Genomic DNA, 27,177 nt, shown 5'->3' with positions numbered 1-27,177 from the left:
AGTGTTGTCTGTAACGAGAGAACACTGTCCGGAGGCCAGTGAAAAAAGCTCCGGGCGCCAATAACCTTAGATGTTGACGCGCCTTAAATCATTAAAAACAAAAATACCACAAGTGTACGTAATTTCTCTTAATATTCAGTTTGCGTAGATTTTATATCTGTCAATTTGATAACATCTATGTTAAATTCAGGAACTAACAATAAAGATGGTACGAGGGTCGTTTGAAAAGTCCGTGCAAAGTCAGAGAGATAGCACCAATGGCGCGTATCGAGGTTATGTTTAGTTAGTAGCATCTCTTGGAAGAACACACACCAAGTTTCAGCCAGATCGGTCTATTTCTTTGTATTTGGCATTCGTTTGAATCGAGGAAGTCGAGTGATTTTCAAAAAATGGACGAAAAAGAATTTCGTGTGTCGATTAAACACTACTTTATGAAAGGCAAAACGCCTGAGGAGACTAAAGAGAAGCTTGATAAACATTATGGTGACTCTGCACCTTCGATTAGAACAGTTTATAAGTGGTTTCAAAATTTTCGGTGTGGCCATTTGGGCACAAATGACGCTGAACGTTCTGGACGCCCTGTTAAGGTTACTACTCCAGAAATCATTGATAAAATCCATGATATGGTGATGGATGACAGAAGAGTGAAGGTGCGTGAGATTGCTAGTGCTGTGGGCATCTCGAATAAACGGGTACATAATATTTTGCGTCAACATTTGGACATGACAAAGCTATCCGCAAGATGGGTGCCGCGATTGCTCACGCTTGACCAAAAACGAAATCGTGTGAAGTGTTGCAAGGACGGTTTGCAGCTGTTCCAGAAGAATCCGCAGGACTTTAAGCGTCGTTTCGTCACTGTGGATGAAACATGGATACATCACTACACTCCTGAGACCAAAGAACAATCTAAACAATGGGTTACCAAGGGGGAATCTGCGCCAAAAAAGGCGAAGACCGTTCCTTCGGCCGAAAAGATTATGGCGACTGTCTTTTGGGATTCGCAAGGAATAATCCTCATCGACTATCTGGAAAAGGGTAAAACTATTACAGGTGCATATTATTCATCGTTATTGGACCGTTTGAAAACCGAGCTGCAAGAAAAACGCCCACGATTGGCCCACAAAAAAGTCCTTTTCCATCACGACAACGCACCAGCTCACACCTCAGCAGTTGTGGTCGCAAAATTAATGGAAATAGGGTTCCAACTCGTTTCACATCCCCCCTATTCTCCAGACTTGGCTCCCTCGGACTACTATTTGTTCCCCAATATGAAGAAATGGCTGGCGGGAAAAAGATTTTATTCAAACGAGGAGGTGATTGCAGAAACGAATGGCTATTTTTCAGACTTGGACAAATCCTATTATTCGGAAGGGATCAACAAACTAGAGCAGCGTTGGACGAAGTGTATAAGCCTAAAAGGAGACTATGTTGAAAAATAAAAAAGGTTTACCCCAAAAAATTAAGTAGTTTTTATTTTTGCACGGACTTTTCAAACGAACCTCGTACAAAGATCGGACCACAATCGATTAGTTATTATATAATATTTAATAATTAATAATATGAATGCCCTTGAAAAATAACAAGGGCATTAGCTGAGTGGTTAGCGAATACTGGATTCCAACGCAAAAATGCCTTATTTCAATCCAGTTGCTGGCTCTTGGATTTTCTCTTACTAGGAGCTTCTTACAGTTCTCTGTCCGGTGATGGACCGGTGTTGTCTGTATAGAGAAAAAATTACCTGAAGGCCGGCAGTATTTTGGAAAAAAAAATCTCCAATGACCTTAGATATTGACCTAAGACACTTTAAAGCTTACGATAAAGAACTTGGTTTCTCTTAAAAACGTTTTTTTATCTCCAAAATTTTGTAAATATTTTCTGCGGATGAGTGAACTAAGAGATTTAGTTGGTGTCCGATTAATTGAACTGTTATTTACAATCATTTGTTCAAAAAACTTTTCAGATCATTGCATTCTTTCTATTCAAAATTCTAGAATGTTTTAATCGTTTTACGAGTACTTGAAATAGCAGCATAAAATAAGGGGCAAAAAACAGAAATGAACAAAGAGGCAACTTCTAAACAATTCCTTTTTATAGAGAATTCATTTTGGTAAAAAAGATATAAAACTTTTTACCTCGATCAACTTCAAATAAAGAACCCCCAATTATCTAAAAATAAAACGAAGATATTTTTAGATTAATTCTTAATAATAGAACTGAAGTCAAATTTAGAAGGTGCCCCAGTTTGGCCAAAATGACGTACGTCATTCAACAAACAACATGCCACCTAAATCAGAGCGATTAAATTTGGCTAACTCCCCATTTTCTAAACAATACCTAATTATTTTACTGCTTACTTGTTGTGCTACTCTATTTTGTTTTAATCTCTAATAATTGTTAATTCTTACATTACAAAATTAATGGAGAATTTATTCACTCGTATTGAAGGAATCGATTCCCTTTATAGGTATAGTAATTCTATAGTTACTTATAATAGTTATTTGTGTGATTATTACGAAAAGAAATTATTTTCTTACGAGTTTAGAATATTGCGACACGAGCCAAAGGCACGATTAAGAAAACGTTTTTGAAATTACTCGTAAATGTATAATTATTGTCCAATTGAATCGGTTATTGCAGAAACAACACATGTGACATTTCGGCAATTTTATTTTTTTTCACATTAATTCATAATTTGAGCCTTAACGCACATTTTAGTGCAGAAATAACACATCTGCAGTAGTTTAAACAGTCTTAACGGCCGCGTAAATATTTCATTTAGTACAGAAAGAACTCATGAACACATGAATTGTTTCTGCAATAACCGATTCAATTACATACAATCGTAACACTGGCCAATATTTTTAAATTTTGGAGAAAATAAGTTTTTGCGAGATCATCGTAGAACGGGGGTTTCGGGTTCGTTATAGATTGAAAGTTGGAACGTTTAGTCGATTCCCATACTTTGATGCCGTATGACCAAATAGGTCGCAGAAGGTATGAGTCTTTTGTTGTGAGTTTAGATCGTTTGTCAAGTAGCCTGGCGAGAAGTTTTGTAGCATTGGGTTAGTTTCTTGTCTTTTCAGTCTAGTATGGGGATTCCATGTCAACCGTTTGTCTAGGTACAGTCCAAGGTAGCGTACTTTGTCCACAGTTGGTATAGGAGTTTGGTTCAAGATGATTGGAGGTAGCATTTTCCGTCTGAGAGTAAATACTAAATATTTTGATTTAGTAACGTTAGTTTTGATTCGCCATTTGATAAGCCAGTCCTGGAAGTGGTTGATGTGCGTTTGAAGAGTTCGTGTAGCGATAAGAGGATCGGAATGAGGAGATAAGATTGCAGTATTGTCAGCAAAGGTGGAGAGGATGGTGTTTGGCTGTTGAGGTATGTCTGCTGTATATAAGGAGTAAAGAAGAGGACCTAGAACACTGCCCTGAGGAACACCAGCTCGAGCTAGACGGATATCAGAGTCTGCTGCTCCACAGTTGACTCTGAAATATCGATCTTTTAGGTAAGATTTGAGGATGAGGTAGTAAGTATCTCCCTCAGCTTAAACAGTAGTCCCTCGCGCCACACCCTGTCGAACGCCTGAGCGACGTCAAGGAAAACACTCGGGCAATACTGCTTTCGCTCGAGGGAGGTAGCAATAGTGTCTACAACGCGAAGCACCTGGTGAGAAGTTGAGTGATGTCTCCGAGATCCGAATTGATGATCGGGAATCATATTTTGTTCTGACGCTAAAGGATAAAGTCTTTTAAGAAGTAGTAGCTTTTCGAGGATTTTGGAAAGAACTGGTAGTACTGCATATTATTAAAATTGTAACTGAAAATTACTTTCTCTTCCAGTTTCTTGTCTTTTCAGTCTAGTATGGGGATTCCATGTCAACCGTTTGTCTAGGTACAGTCCAAGGTAGCGTACTTTGTCCACAGTTGGTACAAGAGTTTGGTTGATGAAGCTAATTCTGTATGATCGATCTAATTCAAGTCAGGCTAATAAATCATTAAGTTGTAACGCTTAAAGTAATATTCAAAAATTATATAAAAATCTGGTCCTAATAACTGTATCTTCTTAAATTTTGATATAATTACACCCAATCAGTAATGATGAAACTTTGTACGATTAGCCGTGCTAAAATTGATTGGCTCCTTAAGAATCATAGAAAGCTATGGATGCGAATGAATACGGAAACAGAGTGAATAATAAGGCCGATAAGCGCGGCCAATGACCAAAGTTGGATGAAAGATCAATACTAAATAAAGTTTATATTTGGAAAGGTTATCTAGCTCCTGTTCTAGTGACATTTTGGCGGGGAAAAAAAATAAAGAGCTGCCAATAAAACAGGAACTTTCAAACGTAATTATTAATTAATGAATTAAATAAAACTTTTGTCAATTCATGATTAAAAAAAAAAAAAGTCATTTGATGAGTTTAAATTGTCACTCAATTAACCTAATTGTTAGGCTGTTCATAAAATTTAAAAAAAAAATGAGAGAATTATCAGGAGTTGCCTTTTAGTTCTGCTGATGTAATTATAATTTACTTAAAATTTAGAAATACTAATTGTAAGAGAAGTGAGATAAATTATGCAAGCCACTTAGAATAAATTGAGGCAAAGAGGATAGGGTAAAAAAACAGGTGGGCTAAATCCTCCTGGGTATTAAATAGGTTTGGAAGAGGAGGAAGTTCACCAGTTTTCAAGGATAAATTGTACGAAGTTGACGTAATGTTTCGTTAAGAGATATGGAGAATGCAGGTGTATGAAGAAGACGACATCATGGATATTGAGCTGTTAAGCGCTAGAAAGAATCCAGGACATTAAAATGGTGATAAGCAATCATTTCTTGTAGTCAGGAAGCAAAAAAAGCACTAATTAAACCCAGCTGAGACTCTAACTTAGGAGGAAAATGTAGAAGACCGTCTTGCTTAGGGAAGAACAGTTTGATACTTCTAGATCCCTGATCATTCACAGATTGAAGGCAAAGAAAAAAGCAAGGGAAGGGTTCTAGCACCTGATCCTGCCTTACCCACCTAGAAATGTCGAAATCATTGGCAAGTAGAGGATGGGGAAAACGCAATGGAGGGAAATAAAAGGATGTCGTCAGGCTAAGAGCTTTGTAAAAGGATAAAAGGTGTTAAACATGACACTGCGAGAATACATGTTGGATCTGGAAAGAAAAACATTTATGGGTTCTGGTGACGGACATGACATGGTAATCTTGTATGGCTGGGCTCTGAATAATATGAATAGGAAGTGATGATTGGGTGCGCTTCCGGGTATCATTATTTAGCACAGTATCCTACCTTCGTTTTAGACTTTTTATTTAAAAACCTCTAGGAGACCAGGTCGGGTGGAATCCAGCGTTAACCTTGGAAATCATGTGTTTAAATCCGCATGCCAGTTTAAATATCTGGGAGCACTCGTCACTGAAGAAAAACGAAACTTCAGAAGAAATAAAAGCACAAGTGGCAGCAGACAACAGATGTTTCTTCGCTTTCCAGAAGACGTTCAAATTCTGGAGTTTGACAAGTAAGCAGAGCCAAGGCCCTTATATACAAAACAATCATTCAGCCAGTGGTTACGTATGGTTGAGAAAGTTGGGTACATACAAAAGCTACCGAGAAAACTTCTCAATATATGGGAAAGAAAAGTACTTGGGCCTGTCTGCAAAAATGGGCGCTGGAGAATTAGAAGAAAAAAAATGAAGAACTTCGGCAGAGTTTCGGGGGAACCCAGAACTGGTATCTTTTGTAAGAAAGAGAACCAGTTTAGGTGGCTTGGACATGTCGAAAGAATGTGCCAGAAAATAGGATTCCAAGGAAACTTATGGAGGGGAAAGCCAGGAGGAAGCCTTAGCAGAGTCGAGGCCTCATATAAGATGGTTAGATGGTGTGGAGGGGAGTTTTGAGAGGGATGGGTGTTAGAAGATGGCGGAGGTACGCCTATGACAAAGCCGAATGGCAAAAAAAATAGTTGAGGAGGCCCAGGTTCTTGTAGGGCCGTAGCGCCACGGGGTAGGTAGGTATCCTACCTTCCTGAAATCCAGATACAGGGTATGTGGCACTAGCCAGATATTAAAGAAGGATCTAAGCAAGTGATATTCATAGAAATCACATTGAGACGGGACAACCACACGGAATTTTGACGTGAATTTTTGTCACAGATTGGGATTAGAGCAATTAGAAGCTGAGATCCTTCGCGATTAGTGTTCATAATCGTTAATAACGGTAAGGGGGTGACCAGAAACTTTATACTGAGATACCCACCATTTCATATATCATAATAGCTTCAATAATCGATTCATTCACGATCTAGGTCAATTTCTTGTTTTTCATTTTGTCTCATTCATTCACAAATTCCCACCCTACGGACCTTTGAATCTATTATACCAAGAGTACTACAGGGAAGAAAGACAGTAAGCTTCTTGTTTTTCTTGAATGAATCTCATGGCAATCCCTGCTCCAGAACTTTTATTCAACAAATAAAGTTTTGTCTGTCCTTTAAACAAAATAAAATGAAATTTAAAAAACCCTTGTTAGCGTACTGACTCTATTTATATTCACGGCGCTGTACTGCACACCTATTTAAAAATAAATGACTACAATTCAAAACGATAAATGTGGTGACCTTCACTTTTTTTATTTTGAATGACTAAAAGGAACGAACAAATTAAACATTCCATGAAAAATAGATGAAAACAATGGGCCTACATTTGGGCAATGGCGGCGGCACCTTAAGGTTAAATCATGACTTACTCAACCTTGAACAATCTTTATGAAGTTATTGGCAGTAACTAATCATTTGCTACGCCTAAAGTAATGATTTTCTAATAAATGTAATCAGATTTTATCAGCAACGATTTTTTGTAATCAAAATTTAGTATCACTCAAGCGTAATTATAGTTAATTTTTGAACGAATAAAAACAGCGTTCTTTTATTGTTATTAAACGGGACGATAAAAAAATTTAAAAAAAATAAATAAAGAAAGTTTATTACAAATGTGCATAATTACAATAACTGCAGGGTGGCCAAAACTCTCTGTAATTTATGAATTCAATAGACACTCCATTCATTTTTCATTGCCCATTAAAAATATAAAGACAATAATAGTAATAAAAAAAAATTTAAAAAAAACTATTTAATATGCCAAGTAACGGAGAAAGGGACTGAAAGAGTGAGAGAGAACGATAGGTGCGTTAGCATGACGTTGCGTTCGTGCGAGTGTGACGTGGAACGGGACTGTCTGGCACCGACGTTGCCGGATCTCTGTTGAAGAGACGACCTAGCCTGTACGAACAAGATGATTCAGGATATAGACAAAACTTTTTCCAAAATAGATCTTGAGGGTCAAGGAAGTTTTGCGTATTCAAGATGAATATTAACATTAGAAAATTTATTAAAATGAAATAATTCAAAATAATTATTATTATTTACGAGAGCATTTAAATGTTCTCTCGAAAGTTGAAGGTGTCATTTTCATCGTTATAACCTAAAAGTGGATTTGAATGTTTCCAAAAATTATTTATAGCAGTTATTTTTAAGTATAAACAAACAGTACGCAAGCTTCATGTATCCCTGACCAATTTCAGACTTTCATCAGAGAGATTGATTCATAAGAGAATTTGACATTTAAACTAAACACCAAACTGATTAATCAAACGTCTGAAAGTTTGAATCCTGTCAGGACATGCTAAGAATGATAAAATCAACGATATTATCCAGGCACTGCGGTCCTAACCAAACTTTTAAAACATATAGGAAGTGATTAACTCAGTGGTCACTTGATCACATCAATGTAGAGTATAGAATTATACTTCCTCTAAATTTCTGCCATACACACATCACTAAGAAACGGATTTTTATGTATTTAAAAATGCCAAATATTTAATTAAAATATGCATTTATTTTCGTCAATTATGTGGAAAATATGTGATTTTCTTAAAATATTTTCTGGAATATTTAAGTAAAATGGACATTTTTTTTTAGGAAGTTATAATGATTTATACAGCAAAGAACATTTTTACTATTTATAAAAAGATGTGTTAAATTTTCAATTTTGAAAACTTCACTCTTCGAAATTGTTTGCAACCACATGAAATTTCAAATGTTGGAACCTAAAGTGACGACGATCTGGGCGTAAGATGGACTTGTAACGACTAAAAGATCGTTCAACATCTACAGATGTTATAGGTGCCTTGCTGAAAGAAGTTATCTCGTTGGTTGTAAAGGGTACACGACGTTCTGAGGTGACTTCTGTTCCACTGATAATATCAGAAATCTGGCAGATGGTCTCCCATCCTTTGTTCTTGCTCAGTACTTCTACCAGTTTTGATCTGATCAGATCTCCCTTACTCCCAGGTATTCCTTCCACCTTTTCGATGACATTTTTAACGTTGGACACGTTTTCTGTCAGTCGAACATTTTGGGACTCAAGTTGGGTAATGGCTTGTGCAAGAAATACGCAATTGTCAGAAATGAATGCAAGGTCGTTCCTTAAATTAGGTTTCTCGAATAAAGACTTGGCTGTATTTATCGCTACTGCTTCGTCTTCGAGATGTGAAAGGACATTCTTGATTTTATTGTAGTTTTCATAGTAATACTGAGCTGCTTCCAGCCAAGTACCCCATCTTGTCAATATTGGTTCTGGTGGAAGGCATAAGTCTGGATAGAGATCTTTTAGCATTTTAATGCGACTTGGTGCTTTTAAGAACACTTTTTTAACCGAGGAGATTAAGGAATCTACGTCACTGAACAAAGATCGGACAGTTTTTGCTACTCGATGCAAGGCATGAGCAATACACGTCACATGAATTATCTTAGGATAAAATACCTGAATAGATTGCCCAGCCTTGACCATGTTGGGGGCAGCATCAGAGAGAAACAAATTAGCAGCATTCTGTGTAAATTACAATAACCATTGTACCCACTGTGATTCACAGCCCTACAGTCTGTGGTTCACAGTTCCTGTCAACCACCTCCCAATTATGAAAATATGCCCAAAATGAAAAATATGAAAAAATATGTACATATTTTGATTAAATATGTAGAAATATTTATTTATTTTAATCAAATATGTATAAATATGCGATAACATCCAAATATGTGGAAATATGTGAAATAAAAGTAGACTCAAACGGCTTAAAAAGTGTCAGTATGAATACTTCTAGATGAAAAACGTCTGTAAATTGCCTAGAAAAAAATATGTAAATACATACGAATCCGTTCCCTACACATCACTGTCGCATTTATATTTTATTCATTTATTTATTTCTTATTTATTTAAAGTGTGTACAACACGTAAAGTAGATCGCAGAGATAGAAATAACTAACATGAGACTGATACTTGATGAAGTACTCTCCCCTTTGAAGGCTTCCGTAACTAGAATTAGAAGATGTAATTGTATGAGATGGCATCTTTGGTCGCTTCAAGTGACGCCTAAGGGTACGTTCACAACGGAGCTGTGAGTATAGATGATAGCAGAGATGATAACTGATAGAGTAAAATATAATCGCTGATTAGTGTGCACAACAGAGCTGTGATACATGCAACATGCCCGAGTAGTGAAGAAGAGTTTTTATGTTCAGCAGCAACAAAAAGGTATATTTTAAAGAAAAAACGCTTTAGAAAATATCATCTATATCCCATAAATAAAAACGAAGTACTTTGGGTGAATTTCACCATTTATATAAGGAACTTAGAAATTATCCGGATCGAATATGTGAGGATGGGTCCACCTACATTCGACTATATTTTAGAAAAAATAAGGTCAAAATTAAGAAAACGGAAAAATTGTCATGGAAATCCTGTAACCATAGAAGAAAAACTAGTGATTACTCTTAGGTAATGGTTTTATTGAGAAAAAACAAATAAATACACATAAAAATAAATGTAAGCACGATTTAAAAAACAAAATATTGTTTAAAAGTAAATAATAAAATAATAACCAAAGATTACGCCGGTTATCACCAAATGTCTTGAAAAGCAATGGTACTTTGAACAGCAGTCAAATTTGAAGCTCCGATATTGGAGTTCAGCTGGCAGAAAAATGAAATATTCAATTCTATCATCTATGCTCGTTTATAGCAGCGAGTATGAGACACTAGTCGCAGCTTCGTTGCGCACGCTCACATAAGAATGTACTATGTTCTTCTTTAAGTGCTGATGCATCACTCCTATCATCTCTGCTATCATCTATGCTCACAGCTCCGTTGTGTACGTACCCTAAGGTTCTCAGGAAGAATGGTAGATAATAATGAGAATACTAGAGGATTAGCATGGGAGAGAAGGCTAGAGTGGTAATAAAATTGGATATTGAGGCCATTATGGATGATAAGACAGAGAATTTTTTTGGATTGAGATGACTGGATACAAGCGGAATCGGAAGGCTAATTTGAACCACATTGTTCAGCTCCGTAAGTCCAGATAGGTTCAATAATGGTCAAGTAGAACAGTCTTCTGTTTTGCAGTGTTTGTTTGGAGCATCTAGTCATGTCTTGTCGTTTAAGTGTGGTAAGCGGATTCCTCGTGAGTTGACCGTCTAGATATTAACCCAGATCCATGTCGTAGAATGTCAAGAAATACTTTTTGTATCTATTATTTTATTATTAAGAGTATCTATTATTTTATTATGAAATAATGCATTATTATTATATTTTTTAATGATTTAAAACGCGCCAACAACATTGAGGTTATTGGAGCCAGGAGCCTTTTTTTTAGTGCACTGCCGGCCTCCTGACAGTGTTCTCTCGATACATACAACATTGTCCATCACCGGACAGTTAACTATAAGAAGCTCCTAGGAAGAGAAAAAAAATCTAAGCGCCAGCAGCTGGATTCGAACCCGGGACTTCCGCGTGAGAATCCTATTGGATTACCAGATATCGTAGTTTGTCCGCAAATGGGATTGGAATTTATTCGAAGTAGATAGGGGCATCACCTCCCCTTGAAGTAAAAGGAGATAAAATTACTCCACTCGTGTTTTTTTGTTAAAATGCAATTACGATGATTCGATTAATAGCAAAGGTTCTGCCGCTAGCAAAGACTTAAAGAGGGCCAAGGCAAACATATTATTATAATTATTAAAAAAACAAAACAAATTAAACAACACTAAAAGTTGTCGGATACCTAAATGAAGAATGATTAGTTAAAGGAGGCCCTAGCAAGAGGAACAGATAGATGCAAGCATCGTTAGGAGGTCGTTTAAATGATCAAAGTCGTTAGAACCAAAAGGAAATTATCGCTAATATCAGTTTATATTATATAATAAACGTAAAGCTAAATACTTTGATTTCCAATTTAATGATTGTCTCTAAATCTCTGCAATTATTTCAATTTTACTCAGTTACTAAAATATGAACGGATCGTTCAATTAGCCTCTTTGGCTCTTTGATGAACATAAAGGCCCATTTTTTGTCCTTCGTAAGACGCACTAAACGCATCAGATCAATAGATAGATTTGTCTAGATTCCGGATCAATCACTGAAATATGGATGAAAGACTAAGAGCGGACAGCGATATGAGTGCTACGACGGAAAAAAAATCAGCGATACTATCCAGTTCTGCGAAATGGGCTACATTTTTAACAGGAAAAGCGTTACACTTCTACCAACCTTGAAACGTTACACTTCTACCAACCTGAAGAATTTGGCAGTAAAACCGTGTGAAAAAGTTCACGCTAGTTTTGTTTTCTGTAGAATAATTAAGAAAACTAGCAAGGCCTAGTAAAAACAAAATTTAAGCCTCCTTCTGAAAGATGCTAATGGATTATTAAACCCAGAAAATTCTGAGACACATTCTAAGAAAGATGATCTTTAAAATACTAAGTAACTGTTATATTCTCCTTTCTTTACTGTTACCTTCCATCTTCTAGGTTTATGCGGCTAAGATGCTGGGAGTACACAATATAAATCACCATACTAAAACGTGTCTTTTACCAGCGACACCCTCTATCATTCCAACAAAAAGAAGAGTCCAAACACAAAAGCCTTTGGATGGATTTACTAAGTGAATGATATTTCCATTTTGCTTTTTATAAAACGGGATAGAAAAATTGGGATAACTGCTTTTTTGTGATTGCTTTTTGTTAAAAAAAAAAAAATATATACAGGGATATTGGCTGTTATGGAATAGAAAGAAGTAAAGATAAAGTATAAGTTGATAGAAAATGATTACGCGGACATACTTTCACTGTAGTTACTTTATAACCACAATTAACTACATCATTGCTAAATTATTTGTTTAAATCTAGACAAGAAAACGCATCACGATCTAGCAAATTTTCTGTACTGTGTTTACAATCAAAATTTCCGTTTCACTAGACCAGGTATTGTCGATCCCAAAGCGATTCTTGGTCGATCAGAGCCGATAGGAGTCAAACTCAACGAGCACCCATAACGTAGTCATGGCTCACAGAAACAAACAACAGTCGTTGAGCTCGATAGCTCGATTAAGAGAATTGGTTAGTATATAGAATGAAATTCCTATAGTTACTTCTCTATTAATAAATATTATTATTAAGATATTATGTTGATTTAATACCCTTGCCTCCAACAACACTTATTACAAGTTTGTACGAGTAACATATGTACTTATTAACCTGTTAAGTGCGTTCGACGTGTACACTCGTTGTGAAAAATATAAAATCGCCATTAACTATAAAAACTCGCAATTTTAATAAAATACAATAAGAATGTTGGTGGGATGTTTCCTTTATCTTACCAATAGAACTGCCAAGTATTTTATACGGAGGGGGTGGAGGGAGCCAGCCAAATGATAAGTGGTTGATACATGTTTGGTCTCCGCATTAGAGATCGGGGAATTACGCACTCAAATAGAAGCTCTCAACCCTTGTGCAATGCCGTTTTTACCTTAAATGGAGGTTCAGACCTCAGTACGAGCATCATTTCATTTTGCACAGAATTCAAAGCTCTTTTCTTCCTTGTAAAAGCTCTTGCGTCCCCTAGTTAACTAAAGCAATGCATACGTGAAGCGGTGCAAGATTTTGAATGAGCACAGAATGCTCTGTAATCTCAAGCCCCCCAGAGATTGCAGAAAAAGTCGCTTGCAGTGACTATTACGACGTTGTAAACTTTTGGTTGTTTTGCCCTGCTGCGTTCGACGTCTGATTTTAATTCCACACACTGAGTGGTTTTTATAAATAAATTCCACGCTTAACTGGTTAAATGTCAAGATTTTAATAAGTAAACTGTGACAAATGGAAAGTTGGCCACCCCTGCATCAGACAGACATGCACAACCCCCATTAATGCAATAGTACGAAAGATAAAGGGCCTAATAGTGCAACTGTTTCCACTCCTAAATCTACAGCTCCTCACCGAGTGTTGCCAACAAAATACTGTTTTGGTTAGACCTGTATTTACTTATACTTAACTGAAATTTTAACTGAATTAGGAAAAGAGAAAAAAATTATCAAAGTTATGTTTTCCAAAATTAAGCTTTTTCGTGCGCTTTTTTTTTTGCTATTAATTCAAAAGTATCTAATTTTTCTTTTATTAAATTTCGACTTATACTAAATTTTCCGGAATATAAACAGGAAAAACTACTAAATGAAAACTGGAAAATAACTTCCCGTGAAAATAAACCAACCCTAAGGCCAGCGACGTAATGCAGCTATTGATTTTTCACCTAGCAACACCATAACACACTAAAAAACACTGGCCATACGTACATTCCTATGTAAATATTTACATGCTATTTTTATTATAGGAGATAAATGAAATTTTATTTTACTGTGATCGATAAATATATGGTAAAACATGTGCACTAAATTTAGAGATGTGAGAGATTCAAATTTCATTCTCTGAGTATGAATCAACCATTTTTTTTGTTTTAAATCTTTTATGGAAATTTAGAACTGCAACAACTGTTGCAACAAGCAAATGTGATATAAGATAAAACATTATCAGGAATATGGATAGGAGAAGGCACCCAGTGGTGTCGCTCCATTATCGTGGACATTATATTAGTCTGCTCTTATGATGAGAGTAGATCGCGGGGCCATCTTCTCTTCAATCTCCTTAGAGGATTACCTCGTATTGCAGAAGAAGATAGGTATTCGATTAGAGGGTTAGGATGAGCTGTTGTATAGGAATGACATTTTAAGAAAAGAGTTTCCGCAAGGTCTTTGACGAAAAGGAAGCTTTTCCGCAAGATCTTTGACGAAAAGGGCGAGTTTCCGCAAGGTCTTTGACGAAAAGGACGAGTTTCCGCAAGGTCTTTGACGAAAAGGAAGCTTTTCCGCAAGATCTTTGACGAAAAGGACGAGTTACCGCAAGTTCTTTGAAGAAAAGGGCGAGTTTCCGCAAGGTCTTTGACGAAAAAGACGAGTTTCCGTAAAGTCTTTGACGAAAAGGACGAGTTTCCGCAAGGTCTTTGACGAAAAAGACGAGTTTCCGCAAAGTCTTTGACGAAAGGGTACTTAAATTGACATTTAAAATAAAATTTTAAAGAATGAAATAGAGAGATAATAAAAACATGTCACCGTCATATGAATTTTTACATAACCAAGTAAATTTAATTAACCGAATTTTCTAAAAATTTCTCTTGGTTAAAAGGGGAACCATTAAACCTCGAGCAATAGGATTGTTTCCTCAAGCTCGCTCTTTCCTGCCATTGCAAAATAGGCAAAAGAAAAAGGCTGTCCAGCTTTTATTGAATTCACCAAAGCATTGCATTTAAAAGTAAACAATGCAATCGCATTAGAATGCAATGGAGCAATAAAAACTACACCTGGGACATAAATATTGCAGTGTAGGGTCACGTTACTAATGAATATACTAATGCAACAAATTTGGCTGAGCCACCGGCTGTATGACTCTCTTAGAGATGGCAGCAAAAAGAAGTTTAGCTTTGTGAATCCATTCTATTCTGGCATTAAGGACTATATACAACTGTGTAGCATGCGGATGTCGAAGATCTACTCTAAAGAACCGAGGCTGGGACTCAAGGATTAGGTCTATGGGTAAGTTTCCCCAGCTTCTTGCAGACAGAAATTAACAAATAGGAAGGTTAACTTTTAGAATGACCAGTACAGGAATTATCGAGTCGAAAAGATGAAAATGTTTCAAACTCACAAATGGTTCAGAAATAGCTTAAGACAAACTCAAATGCTAAAGACAAATAAGGAAGCTGACAATGTGGTTAGCGCTAATGGTGCTTCATCTTCCTTCATAAAGGCCTGTACATTTCGGTGGGATCAGCCACAGTCTTCTATTTAAGAAGAAGAAGAAAAAACAAACAGAACCAAACTCTGTAGCGATCTCCCGGGAATGATGCAGACGAAAATCTGTTAGAAGAATTTTAACTAGAAGGATAATAAATAAGGCTCTATATGAATAGAAGCACATTGCGCTTGATGACGGGTTTCCTCATGGGAATGAGAGGAATACACTTGCAGTATCTCTGGGGAGATTTCCTATTTCTCTTCAGTAAGACTGTTGTTTCAGTGAAGTTACATTCTGAGTAGTTACCACATGTTGGTGAAGACCTCCTTAGAACCATCACAGATTCTGAGTTTTTTTCTTCTTTTTTTTTAAAGAGCAGATCTAAAACTGGGTAAAATGGGTCGGATGTATGAACTTCGAAGAAGTGTGAAAGAATAGAAGAAAAAGTTAGCTAGAAAGAGAGTACGAGGAAAGATACTGACAGAGAAGTAGAGATAGAGAAATATTGGACAAGTGTAGATAAGAGGCTAATGTAACAAATAGAGACTGCCGATATAAAGTAAGCCCTTGCAATGGAGCACAGCGGTCTGACTCAGCACATACACTATACACACATACGTGCGGTGTTAGTGTGCAAGCAGTGCGTGAAAAATCAGGCCAGCGACCCGGTTTTGTTGGCTGTTATAGCGGTGGGGATGAACTAGAGGGTCGCCTCTGAGGAGTTCCTTCACTCGTACTTTCTCTCTCGCTCGCTTGTACGCGCACGCTCACAACGTAACACAGAAAAGAGAGGTTACTGTGCTGTTATGTGTCGACGATGTATTTACCAAAAAAAATTGAGATGGTGATCATATAAATCGTTATATAGTGAATATTTTGTTAATATACACAATATAATACAAGATGGACTAGGCTGGCGTGCTCACGAGGAGGGAAGGAACCTCCACTCTAGGCTCAAACGCTCAGGCTATGAGGAAGGAGAGAGCTCAATGAACTCATCACTTTCCATTAAACCATTTTATCATTGCGATATTGAATTTATCGTAATCTAAAGCGGCAGCGCTTCTATATTTGAGCAGTGAACATAAAGATATGATTAATAAATTGCTTTTTACAAAATTATTTCCTGAGATTTTTTTGGTAATTTACTTTTTTAAGGCTACAGAATCATGGTGAAATTTTAGCGGCCCCTTAAAGCAGTAAGAATGGTGCCCCAGAGGGGTGAGTATCATCATACCATCTTGAAGAAGATAATAGAAATAAATAAATAAGTTGGACACGTAGAAGATCTGCATATAACGGAGATGGATCAGAGGCGTTATATCAAAAGATCAGGATGAACCAAATGGATGAATGAGGAAGTAAAGAAAAAAATGCATGCTGAAAACAACCATGAAAAGAAAGCTTAAATGGAGTATATTATAAGTAGAAAATGGAAGGCTTTGTGGAGGTGGCCGAAGAAAGTGAGTTTGTAGAACTTTGCAGGTAGAAAGAAAGTTGTAGCAAAATTGGTGGAGAATATTGGCGAGCAGATGGTGGTTCTACAATTAAGAGGAGGAAGTTGGTGGCAGAAGACAGGAAGAGATCTGATGCTAATTCAGAAATGGAGAAACCGACCCAAAATGGATATGACTCCAGCAACTTGATGGAACTGAAACCTGCAAGTTTTCTCTTTGTTTTTAGTTCTGTGTCCTACTTAAAGAGAAATTATTGATATTTCGTCAATAAAACTCTTTACTTGAGTAGCGAGTTTTGTTCAGAAGAAATGGAAATGGGAATTCGATTGCCATATTACTTCTTAATTAATGATTTAACCAGTTAACCTGTTTATGACGAAGATATTTATCATGAAAAAAAGGGTAAAATTTTGTGTTATGACGAGTATATTCGTCATGCGTTTTCAGTAGTGACCATCGGCAGTTAATTTAGCAATTTTAGTCAAAACTAAAATATATTCGTAAACTGCGAGAAGTTTGGAATATTTTGAGGCCACGTCGAAATAAAAAGAACTAATAGATATCAGGTGTTTGTATGCGTTACAAAAAGTTTTGCGGTTTAAGAATTTGTCACGTCCGGCGAAAATTATTATTTATAAAACAATAATAAGGCCGCTAGTGATGTACGATAGCGAGTATCTTGGGCAATGTCACAAGAATGTGAGAATATGCTGGAGGAAATGGGAGCGAAAAGTGTTGCGAAAAATCTATGGCCCGGTGTACATTGACGGTGAATGGAGTCTCCGAAAGAACGAAGAACTCAAGAAACTATATGGAGAACCCGACATAGTTTCTTGTATCAAAAAATGCAGGCTGAGGTGGCTCTCGGCCATGTTGAACGGATGCCCCAACACCGAGTTCCTAAAAAAGTATTATATGGACACCCGGGGGAGCGCAAGACGTAGAGGTCGTCCCAGGATAAGATGGTTGGATGACGTAGAAAGAGATCTGCAAAAGGTGGGTGTTAGAAGATGGCGCCTTAAAGCCGAGGACAGGGAAGAGTGGCACCCTCTCTTGAATGAGGTCCAGGTCCTATTATAGGACTGTAGCACCATGGCAAGAAAAAGAAAATAGATAGATATAGTAGGAATTAGTCTTCGTAAATGTATCCTTGTCTTTTATTAGTCATCACTGAATCAATATCGAATTCATATATTGTGTTAGGCTAGACGATGCAGTAAGTGGCGCGCCTGGTAATAAAAAACAGGATGAGGATCCTTTTGTTCCCTATTTACCTGTATTCAAGAGGGGAAGCTTTTGGCTCATGTGCGGGGTTCAAGATTTAGCGATCATCCAAATTGCTGAGTCGTGGGCTACTAACCTGCCAAGATATTTCCCTGCATAATTGTTGGTATTTTATCATCTGGTCAGGGATTCATTTGGGATCTACTCGGGATAATTGCAGCAACCCCATTTTATATCAAACATACTCTGGGTTTGACGAATATATTCGTCATCGCTTAATTTGTACGACGCACTTAGGGGACATATTTTCCAACAAGGTCGAAACAGTTATCTGAGTTTATTGGCGCCCGGAGCTTTTTTCAGTGCATTTCCAGTCTACAGACAGTCTTCTCTAGTTGCAGACAACAGTGTCCATCACCGGACAGTGAGCTGTAAGAAGCTCCTAGGAAGTGAAAAAAAATCTAAGGGTCACAGCAGCTGGATTCGAACCTGCGAGGGAATCCAATACGCCAACCTCATAGCTAATCGCTTCCCTTTAATGTAGTTAAGAGGAAGTACGTAAAAATATCAGGCGCCACGGTAGCCGAGCAGTTAGAGGCGAGACCTATAAAGTAATATGCATTGTGGTCTTAGGCCTTGGATTTTATTTAATGGTTAATAAAAGAAATTTACAGTAAAGTGTCTTTGCTAGTCGCCTCCGTCCACAACACCTAATTGGTAGTTGGACGTTAAGCCCCGCCTGAAAAAATAGGCGATTACTTTACTTTACTTTTACTTTACGTAAAAATATCAAGGTCTTACGGAAATATGTTCTGAAAATACAGTGAACTAGAAGCAAATTAATTTTAAGCAAAGTTGATTTTTGGCATAAATCATCTTAAAAATATTATTATTTTGTCCCATTGACTTTCTTGGTAATTAGCGCTCTCCAAAAACACTATACACTACACAAACCAGGAATGGCACCTGGTAACCTGTACGGCATATGCATTATTATTATTATTAAACCAGGAGAGAACATCTACATTTAATGGACCATTAAATAACAATTACTTGGGTGCAGTTGTAAGCTAGAATCTTCCCAAATACTAAACTAAACCTTTAATAGTTTTACCCTCATCAACTATATCTGCAGACTCTTGAAGATATATTTTACAAGTTTGAGATCTGCTAAGAGTAAACTATTTGAGCTAAGCTACTCGCAGAAGCCCCAAAAGATATCTAAAGAACTGGCTACTAAAACCTTGTTCAACCATCTGTGTGTTCTAGTTTTCCATTAATTGCAGATTACTAAAGAAATATTAGAACATAAACTGTTTCAGTTTATTATTTTAGCATTGAATTTTATAAATGATAGAAAAATAAAAATCGTTCAGATTAAATTGTAAAAAGTTATTGTTTCTTTTGGTTAGTTACCACCTCAATAAAACTCCAGTAGTATTTAAGTTAAATGCACAATCAATAAAATTGAAATAATAAAACCTTTGGAAGTTTTAAGGTCTACAATAAGAAGTAATGAGAGTCAATATCAATAAAGATAAGCAGTACTTTGCAAGTAAAATACTTTTCAACAGTAATTAAGAAGCATTGATAGTTTACTGCGTTAGTAGTAATTTGAGAGAATAATTTGTGCTATCAATTATAAAGTAGATAAATCCTTAATCTTTCCAGTTCAATATGTTATCTACTACAAAAAAAAAAACGCAATAATGAAGTTTGCATAATTAATTACATCAATTAGCATGTAAATGTTGAAAATAAATTCCGCTAGAATAGAGATGATCAAAAAGCGTGCAGCAGTTCTTCCACCGTTCTAAACTCAAGAAGCCCCTTTAAAACCGGCTTTAAACAACGCCTTGGTTCTTTAATCAATAACCAAGCGAGGTTTATTCTTTACCTTTAATTGGAAGGCTTATTTTTAAAAAATGAATCATTCTTACAAAGGCGTAATTGATTCAACAATCCAACTACAAGTTTGGTTAATAACAAGTAAGGACCAATAAAATAAGTTCCATTAAAACTTTTTAGTAAAGCCTAAAAGTTTGTATTGCTAATGCCTGAAAATAGCTGATATTACTTCCTTCTGTTCAGTTCGATCGTACCACTCGACAACCAGCGTGAAGGTTATTCAGTAATGAAGCACCCACCACCCAATATAGTCTTCAACAAGGAACCCTCAGACAAGGTCATGATTCTCTCCCTAAACGACACCCTTAGACAGTTCTTCTCACCAAATGTATAATTTATAAGATTTCTCAAAAATATAATAATATTTTGTAACAATTACCACATCTCTCACAATGCGATAAATGAATGCATTTAATATCAGTTATTATCTTTAAATTGTTAGGCCAATAATAATGGAATAAATGTCTCTCGGTAGGCGCCTCGGTAGCCGAGCGGGTTAAGAGGCGATACCTGCAAAGCTAATATGCACTGTGGTAATGGGTTCGATTCCCGGTCTTTGGGCCATGGATTTTATTTAATGGTTAATAAAAGAAATTTACAGTAAAGTATGTTTGCTAGTCGCCTCCGTCCACGACATCTAATTGGTAGTTGGACGTTAAGCGTGCCTGAAAAAGTAGGCAATTACTTTACTTTACTTTATGTTTCTCGGTATACCGGTATCAGTTGAAGCACTTCCTTGCGTCCTTCTGCAGAAACCTGAGACTCTATATTGACAATGGCGAATGAGGTATCCGCAAACAAGACTCAAAAGACAAGAACTCAAAAAAAAAAAAATCACTTTATTGAGATCTCAAAAAAGTTCTGTTTTCTATTTAGGTTTTACCCTTAGTTCTAACTTTGTCGATTTGTGACAAAGCTCACTGTTTCAATTTTATTTTTAAATTTTCATATTCAAACACACAAAATTTCCACAAAATAGCATTTTGTCTTTGTGAATATTACCGTGAATTTCATGAAGAATGGGTAGCAAAACTTTATTAAATTGTACCATGTTGTTCTTTATATTTCACGAAGATAAGTTCTTATTACAAGTGTGGTTAAAAATTTAGAGTAAAACATTTGCTTCATGAAATTCATGGTAATATTCACTAAGACAAAATGCTATTTTGTGGTTGAATATGAACCACAAAATCATTTGTTACAAACATAAACTTTAAAAATAAAATTGAAACAGTGATTTTGTCACAAATCGACAACGTTAGAACTAAGGGTATCATTGAATGTATCATTAAAACATTGCCAAATACTAGCTCGACTCCTAGTCAGACGCTCAAAACTGACATTAAAACCAGAAACTGAACTAGGGGCTCATGGACTTAAACTTTAGGAAAACATTCGGTCTTTGAAGTCTAAATTCTTCACCAGATAAACCAATTCTCCTTGCTTAGCATTCATAACATCTTAAAGGTACCGTTCAACAATGACCTAATCTCAGTTCGAAGCTTTAAAATTTCATTCCTTCCTTTCTGGTCACTCAAAATATCTAACTCATTGCCTTTCTTCTTTAACACTTCCAGAAAGCCTTATTAGACGACTGATGTGGCGCTGATTTCGCCATTTTTTCGTTGATTATAAAAATCAGTATTTGGTGAGTCACTACTCGGTGATGACAACTCTCACATTACTCTTGATGAACACTACTTGTTGCAGAAGATATACTCTTGCAGCAGTAGATTTCAAATTTAAAAACTAAAAAGGTCCTCAAATACCCAAACAAACCGTCACGAAATATGTGGGTTTTCCTACACTATCTGACCAACTCCTCAATATGGGAACCTAACCTTAAGTCTGAGTGATGACCAGGATCAAACATAAAATCATCTTACCGTCACCTCTCTTTCCGGAGACCTAATCTGCATTTTAGAACACCTACAACCCACCAAGCTTATCCAAAAGTATGATTGACATGATGCTGTGCTGACCGTTCTAAGAAAAGTTGTATGCAAAGAGCTTCCTACTGAAGTAACTTTAGCCACAGAAATAAATTCACAATCGTCATAGAATTCTCAAGCTTTTTACAAAAGAGAAAAAGAGATTTAGAAAAAAAAAATGCAAAAATTGCAAATATAATTATCTAAACAAAGCTATTTTTCATCTTTGCTGAATACTCCTCGCAAGCTTGTGGTTGAGTGATTAAGTCATTAAGAATAAAAGTTTTATTCCTGACTGACAGATAGTCTAAAGGAGAGACTTGGAAAAATAATTTAATTATTTAAAAAGTTCTAAGGAGTTATTAAAAAATGCAACATTTGCTTCTAATTTCAAAGCTACCATTAAAGATAACACAGGTTAAGAAAACAAATTTTCTACAAAAGACTTCAGCAATCATGAAGAATTCTCCTGAACCTGACTTTACCTAGAATATTAAATTGTACAATGTAGTTCTTGATATATAAGATAAGTTCTTATTACAAGTGTTGTTAAAACTTTAGAGTAAAAATTTGCTACCCATTCTTCATGAAATTCACGGTAATATTCACTAAGACAAAATGCTATTAAAAGTAGTTTGTTTGGTTTGGAATATGAACCACAAAATCATTTGTTACAAACACAAACTTTAAAAAATAAAATTGAAACTGTGATTTTGTCACAAATCGACTAAGGGTAAAACCCAAATAGAAAATAGAACTTACTAAAGAAATGTACTGTGAGTACTATTATATTTCTTATCCTATTAACTGGTGCGTCACTCGTTAAAAACACATACTCGATATAATGTTGCGCGAGTTATTCTAAATAAAAGCCTTTTTACATCAGTGTAATTTGATAGGCATAAGTAAGATATCTCTCCGGGAAGATAAATAACATCAGAAAAGAGTTTTATGTCATTTTAATATTTGTATTTATTTGTTCAGAGCTTCTTCTTTTTTTATTAAATAATTATTATTTATTTATTATTATTTTTTGTTAAGTATCTTTTATAATAAGTACTAGGCAAAATATTTGTAGACCATTCATAGAAGCATTCATAACATTCCAGGTCAGTTATCTATTCACAGAAGAACATCAGCAACTTAAGGTACTACGCTGATTTAGTTAAGGAATTTGTTGATGTTATTGGCGGAAATTTGCTTAATAAATTCGTAAAGGAATGAATCAAAATGAAAGTTGGTAAAATAGCTAGAAACGTTAAAAATTCTGAAAGCTGCAGAGTCAGTTTAAATAATGAATAAAGAATTAGGAAGGAGGACAAACAGCAAGAATAAAAATAGTACTTCTCTCTCTTTACAAACAACAAATTTAAAGCAAAGAAAATCCCTAAACCTTGATTAACCTCCTAAGTTAATATAATATTTAAGAAAGGAGACAGACTAAAAAATTGTTAATAACAGATCAACTAATTTTCCTAACAATTGTTGTTAATTAACTGCCACATCAATCAGAAAAAGTTATTGTGGTGGATTTGTTTTTAGACATTATTTCCTAGGTTTTCCCTTTAGGGAAGGCAATCGGAGATAAAAGTTCGATAGCTAGAAACTTAGCTAAGGTGAAGAAGAAGAATAAGTATTTTTTATAAAAAATATATACAATACATAAAATAAATAAAGAAGTATAAATGTATAAAAAAACATTTCAACCTTCTTAGCTAAGTAAATAAGGGAAAAGTTAGGTGAGGAGGATTGGAATGCAGGGAAAAAGGAGGAAAAACCTGCAGCTAGATTAGCTAAGGTGAAGGAAGGTAACCCTGAATTCAAAGTCTTCCGAATTGGTGGTTGAACGGCGGGCCATCTCTACATCATCGTAAAAGCTTCAAAAAAAGATTAATTCCAGAGAAATGGATTACTTTAATCTATTGAAATGCTCAATTTGAAGTGATATGGTCATGTGATGCCAATACAGTAGAATAAGTTGCATCGAAACTCTCATTCAAAATATTTCTCAGAGCAAAAGAATGAAGTTCAAGGAGGACTTGGCTTACTTGGGATCTTTAAGTAAGACCAGGGACAGGGAAAAAAGAAATGGTTTTTGGACATAAGGATGAAGAATCCCTTAATTCAAGATTGTCTAAATAAATAAATTAAGATCTTCGGCTGTTCTAGACGGACGAAAAACTTTAATAGTTCCCTCGAATTTCACAATTTGGACATGCATTCCATGGTCTTTAAATAAAACAATATTCTCTGTGTAATCAATTAGCAAATTGGTAAAGACAAGACAGTGCAAAGAAAGCAGCCTGTACAAGCACATTCAACTAAATTATTTTTGAACATAATTAGGCCACTTTATTATTATAGTTGTCAGGTGTCTATAGAGATAGATATATTCTGACAAAAAAATGCAACTTACAAAACCAGCTAGCAGCTTTCGACAAATCAATGGAAATAGAAGGGGAAAAATTAAATCATAAATATAGTCAGAAGTTTTCATTTAAAATATCTGAGGAGTCAAGGTTAAAACACATCTGAATGAAAAGGAAAATATTATTCTTTTACTCACAGCGGACAGATGTGCAGCAAGTAGCTAATTGTGGCATAACTTTATGCATTAGAAAGGAGAAATCTTTGTAATCACTGAGGTAAGAATGTAATAGAAAACTATTTCGAGCCACATTACTTGTGTGAAACTATATAAAAATCAGTAATTCAAACTGGAAATTACTCAATTATTAGCAAGAAATGTTTAAATACCTGTTAACACTGGTTTTACGTCGATATTTTATACGAATTGCAGGAACAATTAAACGCACTGACTATTGAGAAAACACGAATTTATTGAGAATTCTACAAATAATTTAACACTTTGATAATAATAAAATAATTTCATTATTAAATTCTTATCACCGCAAGAAACTGGGGTACTGCAACTGACATGGCTGGCACACTTGATCTTTGAATTTCAATCCTGCAATAAAATTGTAAAATTTAATTGGAAAAATGAAACTAATTATTTAAAAATAATGATCAATAACAATAAATAAATAAGAAACAGACATTCTACAAAATTTTTCTTTAAACAATTACTTTGTCAAAATTATATGAAGTAGCTCTTGCACCTGAAAGTGCTAGTACTGGTGTAACTTCAGCCTAAGAGGACCTATATAATTCGTAAGTTTTTAAATTTAATTTAGGTAAAATTAATATGATGAACTAATTATTTGTAATACTTTTGATGGATTGAAAAGAAAAATGTAAATGAGTTAGATTTCTCAAGATTCCATGCGGGTTTTTTAAGAAATCATTATGTTAAAACTTGTGTGACTAGATAACTGAGAACAAAGATGGCAGGCAGATGAATTTATAATTTTAACAGATTTATCTCTTTTCACTAACGCTGACCACCAATTTATGTTTTAATAAGACCTAAATATAACTGTTGTATTGTTACGATTAACATAACGAAAATAACGATTGAAGTTGATAACATGAAATAGGAATACAGTGTTTTAAAAGAATGAAATTGGATAAGTAGTCTTAAGTCTTGTACTGAATATTTTTATCCATTTGAAGGGTCAATGGAATAATAATCCATTTAAAAAAAAAGAGTGATATTTCTCAGTTCAGTCTAGTTTCATTGATCTAAAAAGAAATAATTATATAACACAATCCAAAACTGGTTTTCTGGTTAATAAAATCACTTTTAACAACTTCGTGTTTAAAAAAAAAAAATTAAACTAACCTTGATATTCACATTTTATTCCAAGCTCTTGATTGTCCGTTTTCCATAACTTACTTCAGGTATTTGCTTATCTTATATCTATTATCGTTGCAATATTGGAAAAGATTTTTCTACTCCATAGTAAACCTCAATTTATAAGATCCAAAATTAAACAAGTAAGCACATTTAATAGAAACATTCTTCTCGCTGTAGCAGAAAAAAAAGGAAAGTCCTTCATGAAAGCTGTAAAAGAACAATCATATATATGTAATTAGTTCACCTCATGCCTTTTACCTAAACAGGTAGCAAAACAACTTGACTAAAACCACTCTTACAATTTGCTATTTTCTTATTGCAGGTATTTCAAAATTATTGGATTGTGCATGCAGTGGTATACGGTTGAGTGATTTACAAAATTGTACATCAGTCTTGATGAAGTAGCTGGAATATCTTATTTACTGCAAGCATAAGGTAAGAAAATGATTTAATACATCTCTCTTCAAACTTTTACAAATGAAATAATTTAAAAATAGAGCTTAGTGTTCTTAATTTCATAAGAATATAAAGGAAAAAATCCTGTATCACTTTAACAAAATCATGGAGAAATCGGAACACTACTCGTATTCTGAGTTTGGGGTAAACAGAAAATTCCTTGTATATTTGTTGCAAATAAAACGACTTACCTGATTTGTATACATCCACTAAAGCGTTATTAGAGAGTTGTACTATTGCAAACTTATTAGTTTAATTTGTTCTATTTTAAATAATGAAATTTTCATAAACCTAACCTTAAAATCCTACTACTGAACCTATCACCACTTCTCAGATAAACACAAGTAACAACGACTAACACAGAATACTCAGTGCTTCCCACCACCATTGTCTGATCATCTGGAAAACAACAGTGTACTCTAGGGGCGTAGTTAACAAGTTCTTTAATTACTGGTCTATAAAAAGTTAAGTAATGCCTACTTTTTCTGGTAGGCCTAATTCCCGACTGCTTATTTTAATATGAAATAATTATAAAAATAGTTATATTCAGGATCCAGTCATTACGGACCCTCCAATTAACAGTACATCCTCAAAACCACTGCACCGAACCTCTCAAAATATTCTATATTATACTGGAAATGATTGATTATGGATTTAATAAAGGTAAACATTTTCGACTGCAGATTTTTATTTTTGATTAAAAGATAGCCTTGTAATAAAACCCAAAAATGAACAGAGCTAAAAGATAACTTGAAGTGGAACATGAGGTATACCTTGAGGTAGGGCCTATTCCATGAAGTTAGCCAAATGACTACTTACCGTTCAGTCTCCATGTAGTTCTGGTAGACAAAATTATCTTCTTCTTTTTTAAAGCCCAAGATTTTTCTCTACGACATCTCCTCTTATGACTCAGAGTGCCTCTTAAGATCTCAGAAACTAAACCAGCGATTGCGAGGCAATCAATTAGGGAATGAGAAGCTGTTTTCTCTCCTCCTGTTCAAAGGCTCTAGAAGGGTTAATCCCACCCGATGTAGATATACCTAGAATCTACTCTGTCCTCAATCACTTAGTTCTTTTTCAAATTAAGGATCTCTTTCCTTTAGTTTTACAGAATCCCACATTAGCCTCTTACCATCCTTCAAGAGTTTTTCGAGCTCTCTCTCAAAAAACCATTTTCTCTTAAGAAAATGTTTTACTCCTAGGAGAGTTTCTGGGCCAAAGTAAGGATTAGTTGCCCACTCCTGGCAAGTTGATGGGCAACTT

General features: G+C 35.3%; 1 protein-coding gene and 1 long non-coding RNA gene across 6 annotated transcripts in view; one reads left to right on the top strand and one right to left on the bottom strand.

Moving 5' to 3' along the window:
• The window catches only part of LOC141458656 (uncharacterized), a 567,253-nt gene that overhangs the window by 438,869 nt on the left and 101,207 nt on the right, over window positions 1-27,177 (bottom strand). For 3 of the 5 annotated variants that reach the window (XM_074136928.1, XM_074136931.1, XM_074136932.1), the window contains exons 1-3: window positions 25,758-25,883; window positions 25,444-25,665; window positions 24,456-24,669 (exon numbers count right to left, since the gene is read on the bottom strand). The exons of the other annotated variants lie outside the window; for them this stretch is intronic. The gene's annotated coding sequence lies outside the window, so the exon portion shown is untranslated. Of the gene's footprint in view, window positions 1-24,455; window positions 24,670-25,443; window positions 25,666-25,757; window positions 25,884-27,177 lie in introns of those variants that run through there. 5 annotated transcript variants of the gene reach the window in all.
• LOC141458662 (uncharacterized) overlaps window positions 25,781-27,177 on the top strand; it is a 182,285-nt gene continuing 180,888 nt past the window's right edge. The window contains exon 1 of the long non-coding RNA XR_012461092.1: window positions 25,781-25,893. This is a non-coding gene — a long non-coding RNA (uncharacterized lncRNA). The remainder of the gene's footprint in view (window positions 25,894-27,177) is intronic.

This window comes from Rhodnius prolixus, unplaced genomic scaffold (genome assembly GCF_049639745.1).
Source record: "Rhodnius prolixus isolate KJV_2025 unplaced genomic scaffold, Rpr scaffold_5, whole genome shotgun sequence".
Lineage (NCBI taxonomy): Eukaryota > Metazoa > Arthropoda > Insecta > Hemiptera > Reduviidae > Rhodnius > Rhodnius prolixus.
This window is presented reverse-complemented; position numbering and strand designations above follow the sequence as displayed.